The sequence below is a fragment of the Ctenopharyngodon idella genome, chromosome 11, assembly GCF_019924925.1.
Source record: "Ctenopharyngodon idella isolate HZGC_01 chromosome 11, HZGC01, whole genome shotgun sequence".
Taxonomy (NCBI): Eukaryota; Metazoa; Chordata; class Actinopteri; order Cypriniformes; family Xenocyprididae; genus Ctenopharyngodon; species Ctenopharyngodon idella.
This window is the reverse complement of record NC_067230.1, coordinates 317,535-332,179: the sequence shown is the minus strand read 5'-3', so window position 1 is coordinate 332,179 and position 14,645 is coordinate 317,535. Positions and strand designations below refer to the sequence as shown.

At 42.4% G+C, this 14,645-nt stretch overlaps 1 long non-coding RNA gene across 1 annotated transcript; it reads left to right on the top strand.

Moving 5' to 3' along the window:
* The first annotated feature begins 632 nt into the window (after window positions 1–632).
* Window positions 633–10,808, top strand: LOC127522740 (uncharacterized). Its single transcript, XR_007932677.1, has 4 exons — window positions 633–970; window positions 1,213–1,277; window positions 8,091–8,181; window positions 10,408–10,808. It is a non-coding gene; the product is annotated as an uncharacterized LOC127522740 (long non-coding RNA).
* Window positions 10,809–14,645: the final 3,837 nt, after the last annotated feature.

Sequence of the window (14,645 nt, the reverse complement as noted above, 5' to 3'; positions counted from 1 at the left end):
CCTAATAACATCTGTTTTCACTCCCCTTCATCCTAGAATTCCAGAGGAAAGTACTTCAAATGCTAATTGACATAAGAGATTTAGTAAAAACGTCTCGGGTTACTTGTGTAACCCTGGTTCCCTGAATAGGGAACGAGACGCTGCATCGAGACGCATTGGGATCACCTCTGCGTGATTACGTCTTGAAGCACTTGTGAAATCGAACCAATGGCATTATGGGACGTCAGAGGTGGGTGACGTCACGGACCAGGAAACTATGAAGCACACCTGAGAATAAAGAATGCCAGCTTCCGATTGGCTGAAGCAAGACGCTCACAGGCATGCAGGGAGTATGTTAAGGCGACACAGTGTCTTGTTCCCTATTCAGGGAACCAGGGTTACAAAAGTAACCCAAGACATTCCCTTTCATGGGAACTTCGAGCTGCGTCGAGACGCATTGGGAACCCTATCCCAACTACGCCATAATGCCAAATGCTTTAAGACGAGAGCACAGCAGACCCTGGAGCGGAGCCCAAATCAAGGTTATAAAACCTAATAAAGGTATGTATATATATATATATATATATATGCTTGTGGTGTACTGAATGCTCTTGTCCTCAGACGAAGAGATATAGCTGTATATGTAACTGACAGACAACACCAAATAATACACACGCTAACACAGAGCGCTTGCTGAAGACACAGAAGCTGGCGTTCTTTGTTCTCAGGTGTGCTTTATAGTTTCCTGGTCTGTGATGTCACCCGCCTCTGACGTCCCGTCACGCCATTGGTTCGATTTCACAAGTGCTTCAAGACATAATCACGCAGAGGTGATCCCAATGCGTCTCGACGCAGCTCGAAGTTCCCATGAAAGGGAATCGCAATCAGAACAACGGATGGGACTGCATTCATTCTGAAGACAGCCAACAGTGTGAACGAATTGCAAGAATTGGAGTCTCGTTTGCAAGCTAAAAATGAAAGAGCAGCCTTGGTGAGTTTTATATGATTAATGCAATCAATGGCTGCATTTACACTGCAAGTCTTAATGCACAGATACGATCTTTTGACTATATCTAATTTTTTTTAGCCAGTCTGTTTACATTCACTTCAGACACAACTGGTATCCGATATCTGTTTACATTAATTCCCGCCCCAAAATGATTGTCATTGATAGTTTTCCATGCACAGTTTTGTTAAGTTATTCTTACGGACAATTTTTGTTATTCTTTTTAGCAAGCATATTTGAGAAGAATTGGAGGAGCTGATGACATAGACATGGTGAAAAAATCAATGTCTGTGTAAGTACTTTTTGTTAGAGTCATTATTTCGTCACCTTGGAATTATAAGGTTCTATCTGACATTTTTGAAAAAATTGAATTATTTTGAGACATTGAGTTAAAATTGTATGGAAGTGGTGTTAAGTGAGACCAGTAAGGGGTAACTCACCCTCTGGTCTGTGTGGGTCCTAACGCTCCTAACTTGTGTGCATTTTAGGACTTATTTTTTAGAAAACAAAAATGTTCTGTCCATTAACTGCAAAAACTTTGAAGCTCAATATCTCAGAATGCAGATATACAAAGGAAAAAATTGAGATAACATAAAATATTTTGAAGGATGTGCTAAAGAACACTTTTGATTTGATTTTACTTGAATAATCTTTCCAGACTCCTTCAAAAAGACAGTAGCTTTGTCATAGCACTACTGACTGAATTATACTGTGGTTTAAAATATGCAAGTAAAGCAAGGTAAAACTGTGGCAGTGGTATTGTAGAAATAAGTGTATTGTAAATGAGTGTATGATATATTTCACAAATTATGGTGTCGTGAAGATGACACATTTGCGGGACAGGCTTTACAGCCAGATTATTTGAAGAATTGTTACTAATAGTCAAGTCAAGTCATCTTCATTTATATAGCGCTTTTCACAACACACAGTTTCAAAGCAGCTTCACAGTGACAATAGGAAAAATAATAGCACAAAGGGAAGTGTTTTTTCTTGAAGATATTTTCTGATATCTATCTTTTTTATGCTGCTCTATTCACATGTTTTTAAAGGTCCCCTGAAGTGCTTTGAAATTCACAGTTTTGTTCGATCGTTGACGTCATTTCAACTGAAACAAAGACAGGGTGGGACATAGAGTAGCTCCCCTCCCCCTTTTCAAAAACCAGTCAGTAGCGTTTTGTTTGTATCACATCTCTGCCAGTCAGAGTGGTTGAGCTAAAGCGCATCCGACTCATGACAGACACAGTCTATAATAGCAATGCAGAGTCTGTCTAACCATTTTAAAATACAGCTTTCAGTTTAATTCAAATGGGTCCGATATGTTTTGTGGTCCGTGGCTCTGTGCCTACTCGCGCATATGATCCGCTGCTGCCATCTTTCTGGGCTGAAGCGGTTCACATGACATTAACGAGAAACCAGACACCCCAAAGAAAATCATATTTACACTGTCTGAATCGTTTATCCCCTATATAGTACTATTCGCCATATAAAAACTGTAACTGTGTGTAACAGAATTAATTTTGATCTCCTACGCGGAAAAGTTCAGATCAACACAGTCTCAGCTACCGTTTATTGTTTTCTTATATTTGCAAGTGTTTAGGCGAACCCTCGGTATGAACGCTCGGTGACGTGTGAATAAATGACCAATTTCAGCTGCAGCAATAGCGTCTTGAAGGGGGTGAGACGTTTCAGATACCAGAGAGCATTTGATTGGTCAGAAGATTTGATGAGAAGCTGAATTATTGTCACAGACCCGCCAGGCTCCATCATCACCCAATCACAGCGCACTCCCTCACCACAGTTCTGAACACGCACACCTGTCATCAATCATCACCCCAATCACCACAGATACAAAAGGGCTCACACTCACCTCAGTTTTCGTCCGGTCTCGTTTGCATTAGGACTCTTTCTATGCTTACCTCAAGGACTCCCTCGATACTCACCATCTCCATTCCAGCGTGTTTCCTGTTCCCTCCTGTGGTCTCGTCTCAGTGTGCTTCGCCGATCTTCGTCTCTCCTCCTTCCAACACTCCAGTTAGCTACCAGCCACGATCTTCACTCCTGCAAGACAAAGGACAGTATCAACCTTCTCATATACTACATTCTAACATCACATCTGCCATTTACTCACCTGCATCACTGTCTGCCACTGCTATCTGTTCAATAAACATCACTTACATGTATTCCATTGTCTCCGACCCTTCTGTCTGTAACAGAAGACCGGACCAACACTTAGGACGACAGCATGAGTGCAACAGATCCATTTCAGGAGCTTGTGGATGTTTTACGCCGAGCACTCACCTCCAATCCACCTGCATCTCCACCAGCGATCACCTCCGCCAACACCACCGTCACTCCTTCACCACCTGTTTACGCCAGTCCCATGGCCAAACCAGCGCCCTTCTCTGGCTCAGCGGAGGATTGCAACGGTTTCCTCCTGCAATGTTCGCTGGTCCTGGAGATGCAACCGCACTTGTACCCTGACGATCACGCTAAGGTAGCCTTCATTATTTCCCAGCTGAATGGCAGAGCACTTCAATGGGCTGAAACTATTTGGTCACAGAATAGTCCGGTTACCCGATCTCTCACCAGTTTCGTGACCCACTTCAAGGAAGTCTTCGGTAGACCCACCTGGGATTCATCTACTGGTGAGCAACTTTACCACTTGAAACAAGGTGCCATGTCTGTTAACGAATACGCTATGAGGTTTAGGACTCTTGCAGCTGCTAGTGGATGGAACGAGCGGTCGTTGTTGACCACCTACCGTCAGGGCCTGGATCCACAAGTGCGGTTGCATCTTGCTGCATACAAGGATTCCATCGGGCTAGAACGTTTCATCTAACTCTCCATTCGGTTCGCCACTCGTATGCAGTCGTGTTTAGAAGAACACCAGGGCCAGTCGCTATTCACATCATCTCTCCGCCGGCCAGACTCCATCAGCCCTCCAGAACCAGCCAATGAACCCACGCAACTGGAAAATAATCGGCTGACTTTCGCTGAACGGCAGAGGCGGCTGACCCGGGGGCTGTGTCTGTACTGTGGTGCCAATGGGCATGTCATTTCTGCATGCCCCACTCGTCCTCCTTGTCCCATGTTGAGTGCCATTCTTCCTCCCATCAATAAGATGAAGCCTTTCACTACCATTGTAATGCTTACTGCAGTCGATGTTTCCATTCCAGTCAATGCCCTCCTCGGCTCTGGGTCAGCTGAGAACTTCATCTCTGGCGCCCTCTGTCGTCAGCTCAAGCTCAAGACTACTTCTTCGCCGGCCATCTACCAGATCCACTCAATAACTGGCAAACCTCTCAGCTGCAAACAAGTCCATCTGTGTGCTGGTCCTGTCAAGCTCCAAGTCGGGGTTCTACACATCGAACATCAACATCTGCTGGTTCTGGAGAATTCCACCGCTGATGTGATTTTAGGGCCCCCATGGTTGGAGCAGCACAATCCAGTCACCTCGTGGAAAACCGGCGAAATCCTGAAGTGGGGCAACAACTGCTTCCCGAACTGTTTTCCTCTTCTACCACAACACTCTTCTACTCGTCCTGAGATGCTCCCCGTCTATACTACCTCCATCGAGAGTCCAGTAGAGAAACGTTCGGTGGATATTCCTCCTTGTTACGTCCCCTTCAGCAACATCTTCTGCCCGAAGAGAGCCTCCAAGCTGCCTCCACACCGGCCATTGGACTGTGCCATCGATCTGCTTCCGGGTCAGCCAGTGCCCCGTGGGAAGATTTATCCATTATCAATCCCTGAGGAGAAGGCCATGGAGGAGTACATAGAAGAGGCTCTACAACAAGGCTACATCCGTCCGTCAACTTCCCCTGCTGCTTCGAGCTTCTTCTTCGTGGCCAAGAAGGACGGAGGCTTGCGGCCTTGTATAGACTACCAGGCTCTCAACAAAATAACTGTAATAATCCCAGCGGCTTCATCCCAGCGGCTCTGGAACACCTCCGCGGTGCCACTGTGTTCACCAAGTTGGACCTCCACAGCGCCTACAATCTCATCCGAATACGTGAGGGGGACGAGTGGAAGACAGCCTTCGTGACCCCTACTGGACACTACGAGTATTGCGTGATGCCGTATGGCCTGGTCAATGCTCCTTCCATATTTCAGGACTTCATCCATGAGGTACTCCGGGAGTTTCTTCACAAGTTCGTTCTGGTCTACATCGATGACATCTTGATTTACTCCCGGAGCATGGCCAAACATCGCCACCACGTTGCGGAGGTCCTGAAACGCCATCTATTCCTCAAGGCCGAAAAGTGTTCATTCCATCAACCCTCAGTGCAGTTCCTTGGCTACAACATCAACAGCAGTGGCATCCAGATGGACGAGGGGAAGGTCGAAGCCATCAAGAACTAGCCTACACCATCCACCATCAAAGAACTCCAGAGATTCCTTGGATTTGCGAACTTTTACAGAAGATTCATCCAGAACTACAGCTCCACCGCGTATCCACTTACCAACCTCCTCCGCAACAAGCCCAAGTCTCTGTCCTGGTCACCAGCTGCCACCGAAGCCTTTAACATCTTAAAAGAAGCATTCACCAGCGCACCGCTCCTCGTGCATCCTGATCCAGAGAAGCCCTTCATAGTAGAAGTGGACGCATCCACTACAGGAGTAGGAGCTGTGCTCTCGCAGCAGCAGGGGAATCCAGCCAAACTCCATCCATGTGCCTTCTTCTCCCGCAAACTCAGCCCGGCGGAGAGAAACTACAACATTGGCAACAGGGAGCTTCTGGCCATCAAGCTGGCCCTTGAAGTGTGGAGGCATTGGCTGGAGGGTGCCCAGCACCCCTTTACTGTTCTCACTGATCACAAAAACCTAGAGTACTTGAGAGATGCTAAAAGACTGAACCCACGACAAGCACGCTGGGCGTTATTCTTCACACGATTCCACTTTAGTATTTCCTACCATCCAGGTCCCAAGAATGTTAAGGCAGATGCCTTATCCCGTCTGTACACTCCAGAAGAAAGCAACGAAGTACCCGAACCCATCCTGCCAGAGAATATTATCATGAGTCCCATCAAATGGTCTGAAACCACCATTCCCTCCTCCAATGCCTCCACCAACACTCCGCCAGGCTGTCCTCCAGGTTTACAGTACATCAACAGAATCCAGCACACCCCACTCATTCATTCTTCCCACACTTCGCTGGGCACTGGCCACCCAGGGGCCAATGAAACCCTCTCGCTGCTGAAGGAGCGCTTCTGGTGGCCAAACATGGCTAGGGATGTGAGAAGGTACATGCAGGGATGCCAGGAATGCGCCATCTCGAAAAGCCCTCGCCATCTTCCCTCCGGCAAACTCCATCCTCTGCCCGTTCCTAACAGACCATGGTCACACCTAGGAGTGGACTTTATCACGGATCTACCTGCATCCAACAACTGTACCTGTATCCTGGTGGTTATCGACAGATTCTCTAAATCCTGCCGACTAATACCCTTAAAGGGACTGCCCACTGCAATGGAGACTGCAGAACTCATGTTCAACCACATCTTCAGATATTACGGAATTCTAGAGGACATTCTATCAGACCGTGGACCCCAGTTCATATCCAGGGTGTGGAAGGCATTCTTCGCTCTCCTAGGTGTGACCGTAAGCCTCTCCTCAGGTTTCCATCCTCAGTCAAACGGGCAGACGGAGAGGAAGATCCAGGAGATTGGCCGATTCCTCCGGACCTTCTGCCATGGCAACCAGGACTCTTGGAACCAGTTTCTGGGTTGGGCCGAGTATGCACAGAACTCCCTGCGTCAACTCACCACTGGACTCACTCCCTTCCAGTGCGTGCTCGGTTACCAACCCCCACTCTTCCCCTGGTCAGGGGAACCGTCGGATGTACCAGCTGTCGACTACTGGTTCTGAGAGAGCGAGAGGGTCTGGGACGCAGCCCACCATCAGCTACAACGAGCCTTGCGCAGATGCAGAATGACAGCCGACCTGAAACTTTCCCACACACCAATCTATCAACCAGGACAGAAGGTCTGGCTGTCAACCCGGGACATCAGAATGCGTCTGCCCTGCAAGAAGCTCAGTCCCAGATTCACTGGCCCCTTCACCATCTCGAAGCAGATCAACCAGATCAACCACTTATCAGCTCAGGTTACCTGCACAATACAAGATTCACCCTACCTTCCATGTCTCACTTCTCAAGCCTCACCACCCTTCTGTTTCCATTTCCACAGAGCCTGGCACATTCTGGAGGATGGAGCCGCCTATCAGGTAAATGGAGATATTGGACTCCCGGCGCCGTGGTGGTCTACTAGAGTACCTAGTGTACTGGGAAGGCTACGGTCCCGAGGAGCGCTCATGGGTACCCAGAAACGACATCCTTGATCCCACTCTACTCAACGCTTTCAACACCTCTCATCCGGACCGACCTGCTCCACGCAGGAAAGGACGACCACCACGACGTCGGGGTCCTCGGCCCTCGGGAGTGGGCCGTGGGGGGGGGGGGGGGGGGGGTACTGTCATTACCTCAAGGACTCCCTCGATACTCACCGTCTCCATTCCAGCGTGTTTCCTGTTCCCTCCTGTGGTCTCGTCTCAGTGTGCTTCGCCGATCTTCGTCTCTCCTCCTTCCAACACTCCATTTGGCTACCAGCCACGATCTTCACACCTGCAAGACAAAGGACAGTATCAACCTTCTCATATACTACATTCTAACGTCACATCTGCCATTTACTCACCTGCATCACTGTCTGCCACTGCTGTCTGTTCAATAAACATCACTTACCTGTATTCCATTGTCTCCGACCCTTCTGTCCGTAACAAGTATGAAGTGACGTCAAAAAATAAAATCGATCCATTTTGGTGGAAGTGACAAACTGCAAGCTTTGAATGCTTATATCTTCTAAATGCGAATTGTGTCACTGTTTTGGAGCACACTGGCTTATAGATAACCTCAAGACTAACATTGATACAAACACCCAAAAAACATTCATTCTTATTTTATGGGAACTTTAAATAAACCAAAAATTAGTTTTGCTATGATCAAATTTATTTAATCATATTTTAGTTTAAATAAATATTCTAGTTTACACGAAAAAATATTCTTTTTACTGTCTTGATGTTTCATTAAATTGTTTTAATTTTTGTTTTACAGAACTCAAATGGAGTCATGCCACAAATGAATTTGAAGGGAAAATGTGGGAAACTGCCATTTTCTCAGTTCCAGCTCTGCCAGATCATATGTGGTAAGTAAAAAAAATATTATGTGATGCGATCTAGAAAAACCCACCACGTGGGGAAATTTTACCTATTTCACATCTGTTTTTATTTCTTTCATAGCTTTCTTTCATAGCTTCTGAAGTCGATTGATCGCTATGGTTTTCATGAATGGAATTTTGAGAAAACAGTTTTAAAGATTGGCAGTGAAAACAAAACTACAACCGTCAAGTATCACAAGTAAAAGTCACTTTACTGTGGTAAATTACTTATATTAGTTACTGTACATATAGCAGAAGATACAAAATGGTCACTTTGACCCCACTAAAGTTAATGGCAGACAATGGCTAGAAAGCTGCTGTCAGTTTTTACACACGAGTGATGATTGAAGCGGCCGTTTGAGGAAACTTCATCATTGGTCCTTCATCTGTGGATGTGAAATAGTCCATTATAACATTGTTTAGGGCACTGACATCACCAGGATTGAACATGATCATTTAGCAGCCCATACTTTGTTGTTCTTTCATATGAGAGAGACAATCTTTTCAGCTTGCCACTGTAAATCTGTATTTTCTGCACTAAAATTCATTTTGCCAAGATATTTTCAGAGATGATAGACAATGTGTTATAGAAGAATAATGTAGTGAAAACCCAATTTTGACTAATTAATTTGGGTAGTGGTAATCCAAATGACAATTTCATCAAGTAATTTTATTTGTCATGTAACAAATTTTAATGGTAGTTAAATTTGTTTTTATGCCTCTTGTAGTGTTTTTTTTTTCTTTCTTTCTTTCTTTTTTAATGCAAAAGTGTTTGTGCACAATTCTTCTTATCACCTTAATTGACTTTATGCACGGAACGTTGAAGTTCTGCAATAATATAGCCTAAGCCATCTCAAACTTGTGGTTAAATGTCACTTGCTGGTGCGGCGGTACCGTTCTGAGATAGATTTAACAGCATGTATTGTTTTAATCCTTCGTTTAAACCCAGAATTTAGTCAGTTAATAGTCAGACTTAGCATTTAGCAACTATCCCTTAGTTCACCCAAAAATGAAAATTATTCCATGATTTACTCACCCTCAAGCCATCCTATGTGTATATGACTATCTTCTTTCAGACGATCACAATATATATTTACAAATATCCTTAGTCCTCCAAGGTTTATAATGGTTGTGAATGGTAGGCCAAATTCTGAAGACAGAAAAAAAGCATCCATCCATAAAAAAACACAACTCCCGAGGGTTAATAAAGGCCTTTTGAAGTGAAGGGATGCATTTTTGTAAGAAAAATATCCATATTTAAAACTTTATATATTCAAACAACTAGCTTCTAGCGAAAGACCGCATATTATAAATATATATTATATATATGTGTAATGAAGGGCTGACAGCGTGAGGATCCATTTGCAGTCTCTTTATTGTAACAACAAAGCACAAGGCAGACAAGGGCAAGACAGTAGCGGAAACAGGGACAGGCTTGGGTCGAGACAGGCGGCAGACAAACAGAATCTTACAACAGGCAGAGTTCAGGGCAGACGGCAGAGGTTCACAGAAGATAAACAGTCCAATCGATAGCAAGGTAACAGTCCACAAGAAAACGCTCAGTAGTGATCACCGGGGCAAATCAAGACTTCGCAGTGTATGGATGCGTGTGTGCGTCTTAAATAGTGTGAGTGTGATGCAATGCAGGTGTGTGCAATCAGTCCCAGGAATGAGGGCCTATGGGTAACGTAGTCCAGAAGGAAGTGACTCAGAACTCAGGTGATGGCTCCCTCCGGCGGCTGGGAGGAGGAGCCGCGGGAGCCGTATTCGTGACAATATGTTTAAATATATCTCAGATTGTGTTCGTCTAAAAGAAGATAGTCATATATACCTAGGATGGCTTGAGGGTGAGTAAATCATGGGATAATTTTTGGGTGAACTATCCCTTTAACTTTGTATGACGTTACTACACTTACCTTCATAGTTATGGATATAACTAGAAATGTACAACTTAAATCCTTTCTCCCATTTGCATGATGTATCTGGATCACATTATTGATGTTGACCCTAGGCAGATCCTGAAGGCAGCAAGTGTAGAATGACATATTCACATTAGCTGACAGTTCACTGGAAATGACTGAGCTGGCTTATCGAAAACAAGGAACTGTGCATAAGGCCAATTGTGATCCTAATAACTTTTACATCCTTAGAATAGTTTTTCCATAAATTTATAGCAATTTAGTTGATCTGAACTCTTTTGATTTTTCTCTTTAGACGCGGTCATCAATACACACAACACAACAAACAAAGATATTGGAGACCATGTCCAAATACTTAAAATATGCACCAAAGAGGATGGGTGGTAGTGGCCGTAAGAAGACTCTTCCTTGAAGACACCCCTTTTTTTTTTTTAAATGACCGTCACTAGAAAAATGAAGTTGTGAATGAAATGAAGTTCCCAGAAATGAAATTTCCTTAGTTTTACTTTCTTGGTTTTCTTTTCACCTACTTGTTGAGATTTTAGAAGGTGAAAAAACACAGAATACTGGTCAGAAGTGTGGAAATGGTAAGATTTTTAGTATTTGCCAGTGTTATAGTTTATGTATTTTTGGTCAAACACAGACCTATTGAGCAAGTTTCCAAACCAGTACTCTGTTATCTGTTTATACACACGCACACACACACACACACATATATATATATATATATAATCAGTGGCGTGCAGTGGTGTTCTGAAATGAGGAGGCACATTTTTTATTTATTTATGAATCAAATGTAAATTGTGCATTACTCTTAACGTTGACACATCTTCCTTATTAAATGAACATTACTTTACATTATATCAAAAAAGAAAAAAAAGAAACCAAATACAATTCTATTTTGTAATTTTACATTAACAATGTATTGTAATAAATGTTGTTTAAATCAAAACCAAGTCAATCTCATCAAGTTAGTGTTTTAAGCATTTCTACATTCACTCCAAAATAATAACTAAAGACAATAATAATTTAAACATATTTTATTTGTGTATTGATGTTTTTTTATTTTTAATAGTCATCTTAGGCTATTTTGGATCATCAGTCATGCTCCGTAAACACCGTCTGTCAAAGACACGAATTGTATTTTTAATTTCACCAAGCTGATTGCACTAAAAACACCCGCAGTCATCATGCTTTCATTCCATTTCAAGTTTATATATATACACATAAATTTATATATACTCACACACACACACACACACACACACACACACATTTATACCCATAATTGACCAGAGAACATGAATGGAAGACCCTCAGATGTGTCATAGCTGAGTAGGTAAAATTTTTAGATGACTGATACTTGCAAACTTGCCATGCTACATCTATGAAAACAGTTCATTGTTGTGAATTCATTTTGTTTATCTTTTAGGGATTCACATTTTCTGATGGAATTGCCAACATTAAGTGTTTTTACATTTTTAATATTTATTATTCATTTAATTATATAATAACTAATTGAGTTTCAAAGATGACAATACTCTGTTCTTGTTTTTAGAATATATAATGATAAATGTCTGCAGTTTAAATGAATTAAGATTCTTTAAAGGAATAGTAAAAATTAAATTCCTGATTTTAAGGACTTTTCAGTGAACCATTTCTTTCCCTTTTGTAGATTCACCAAACATCTGACTGATTACTGGCAATTTGGTAAGAGATTGCTCTCTGCCTCACTGTCACTTCTTTTTCTAGGTGATATACAGGTGCTGGTCATATAATTAGAATATCATCAAAAAGTTCATTTTTTTATTATAAATTATTTTTAAAAATGAAACTTTCATATATTTTAGATTCCCTACATGTAAAGTAAAACATTTCAAAAGTTTTTTTTTTTTAATTTTGATGATTAGAGCGTACAGCTCATGAAAGTCCAAAATCCAGTATTTCAAAATATTAGAATATTTCCTAAGATCAATCAAAAAATGGATTTGCAAAACAGAAAAGTTCAAGTTCTTTAAAGTATGTTCTTTTGTGCACTCAATACTTGATCGGCAGGACATATTACAGCAAATGACTTGCTCCTAGCACAAATTACAGCATCAGTGAAGTGTGGCATGGAAGTGATCAGCCTGTGGCACTGCTGAGGCACTATTGAGCCTTCAGATCATCTGTATATTGTTGGATCGACTGTTTCTCATCTTTCTCTTGAAAATATCCCATAGATTCAGGTCAGGCATATTGGCTGGCCAATAAAGCACAGTAATATCATGCTCAGCAAACCACTTGGAAGTGGTTTTTGCACTGTGGGCAGGTGCTAAAGTCCTGCTGGAAAAGGAAATCAGCATCTCCATAAAGCTTGTCAGCAGATGGAAGCATAAAGTGCTCCAAAATCTCCTGGAAGATGGCTGCATTGACTTTGCACTTGATAAAACACAATGGACCAACACCAGCAGACGTCACGGCCCCCCCAAATCATTATTGACTTCAGAAACTTCACACTAGACTTCAAGCAGCTTGGATTCTGTGCCTCTCCAGTCTTCCTTCATACTCTGGGACCATGATTTCAACATGAAATGCAAAATTTACTTTCGACCACTGTTCACTGTCCAGTTCTTTTTCTCCTTAGCCCAGGTAAGATGCTTCTGACGTTGTCTCTGGTTCAGAAGTGGCTTGGTAGTCCTTTTCCTGAAGATGTCTGAGTGTGGTGACTCTTGATGCGCTGACTCCGGCTTCATTCTACTCATTGTGAAGCTCTCCCAACTGTTTGAATTGGCTTTACTTGACAGTATTCTCAAGCTTGCGGTCATCCCTGTTGCTTGTGCACCTTTGCCTACCCAATTTCTTCCTTCCAGTCAACTTTGCATTTAATATGCTTTGATATACACTCTGTAAACAGCCACCCCATTCAGTAATGACCTTCTGTGACTTACTCTCTTTGTGGAGGGTGTCAATGATTGTCTCCTGGACCATTGCCAAGTCAGCAGTCTTCCCCATTAGTGTGGTTTCAAAGAACAAAAGATACCCGGAATTTATACTGTAGGGATGGTCATTTAATGAAACTCAAATGTAAATATTCTAATATTTTGAGATACTGGATTTTGGACTTTCATGAGCTGTACGCTCTAATCAACAAATAAAATAAAAAAAAACTTTTGAAATGTTTTACTTTACATGTAGGGAATCTAGAATATATGAAAGTTTCATTTTTTAAAATAATTTACAATAAAAAAATGAACTTTTTCACGATATTCTAATTATATGACCAGCACCTGTATGTTACAGTACAGAAGGATCGCAAACAGGAATTCACAAACAAGGTTGTTTATTGACACCAGTTGAGTTGAACAGCAGTGAATGTGAATAAAACTTAGGCAGTGATGATGAATCGAGTGCAGAATGGTGATACTGTCCTTTTGGTGGTTGCAGCATTGGAGAACTTGAATGACGCTGGAGGATCTTGACGCGGAGGACGGAGAACACTCAAACACAGATGGGGAATCACACGAGGAGAACAGGAGACGCTGGAAGCAGGTAGGTAGATCGCTTGGAGTCCTTAAGGTAAGCATACAGGTAAGTCTAGATGCAAACGAGACCGGACATAGAGTGATGTGTGTGAGTGTTCTTTATGCTGATAGTGATGAGGTGCTGATGAGGTGCAGGTGCCGGTGATCAGTACTCTGGTGACTGGGTGCGTTGTGATGACGGTGGAGCCTGGCGTGTCTGTGACAATATATTAATATTTTGTGATTTTCGATTACTTAATTGAATACAAATGTACTTAAGTTGATTTTAATTGATTTACTTAATACAAAGTATAGTTAGTATTCTGTATTAAAAGTGTAATATTTCTCCATAATATTAGTAATATATGGAGCCCCCAGGGAAAACAATATAAACCTGCATTGGAAGATACACGCTAAAAAACAGACCACAGACCCCTCAGCTTAACAACACAATTTGTTGACTGTTTAAAAAATGAAATCATGACCTTATGATGACTGTAACTATAATTGACTTTTTTTTTTCCAATTCCTCCTGGGGGCTCTGCTTTTGAATAATTGATTTTGCTTTTGCCGTTGTAAACTTACATAACATCAAATAAGTGTTTTAGAATGAATAGTGTTGTTGTTGTATAGTTTGTCTCCAGTCCCACTGTAATGGAACTGTAAAATGTAAGTATTAAATGATAATATATTTTGATGTTTTTGTTTTTATTTATACCCAGTAGTAAAGAGAGTGGACAAGTGAAGAGAAATGAGGGGACGGCACCAGAAAGGACCTTGAGCTGTGACTGTCTTGGATCACCCAAAGCACAACTACGCTATGTGTCCAAGCACTGAACAAGGCTTTTCTCCTTTACATATTAAATGTATTTCATTCAAGGCAGGGTTTTATTTTTCCTGCATAGTGAATTACAAGGTGGTTGCCTCAGACAAATTTGATGCTACTCTCCAGCTATTAACAAAACTCAGGCAGGCAGTCACATGCTCCGATACCCCTTTTCCACCAACACGGTTCTGTTGCAGACTCCTG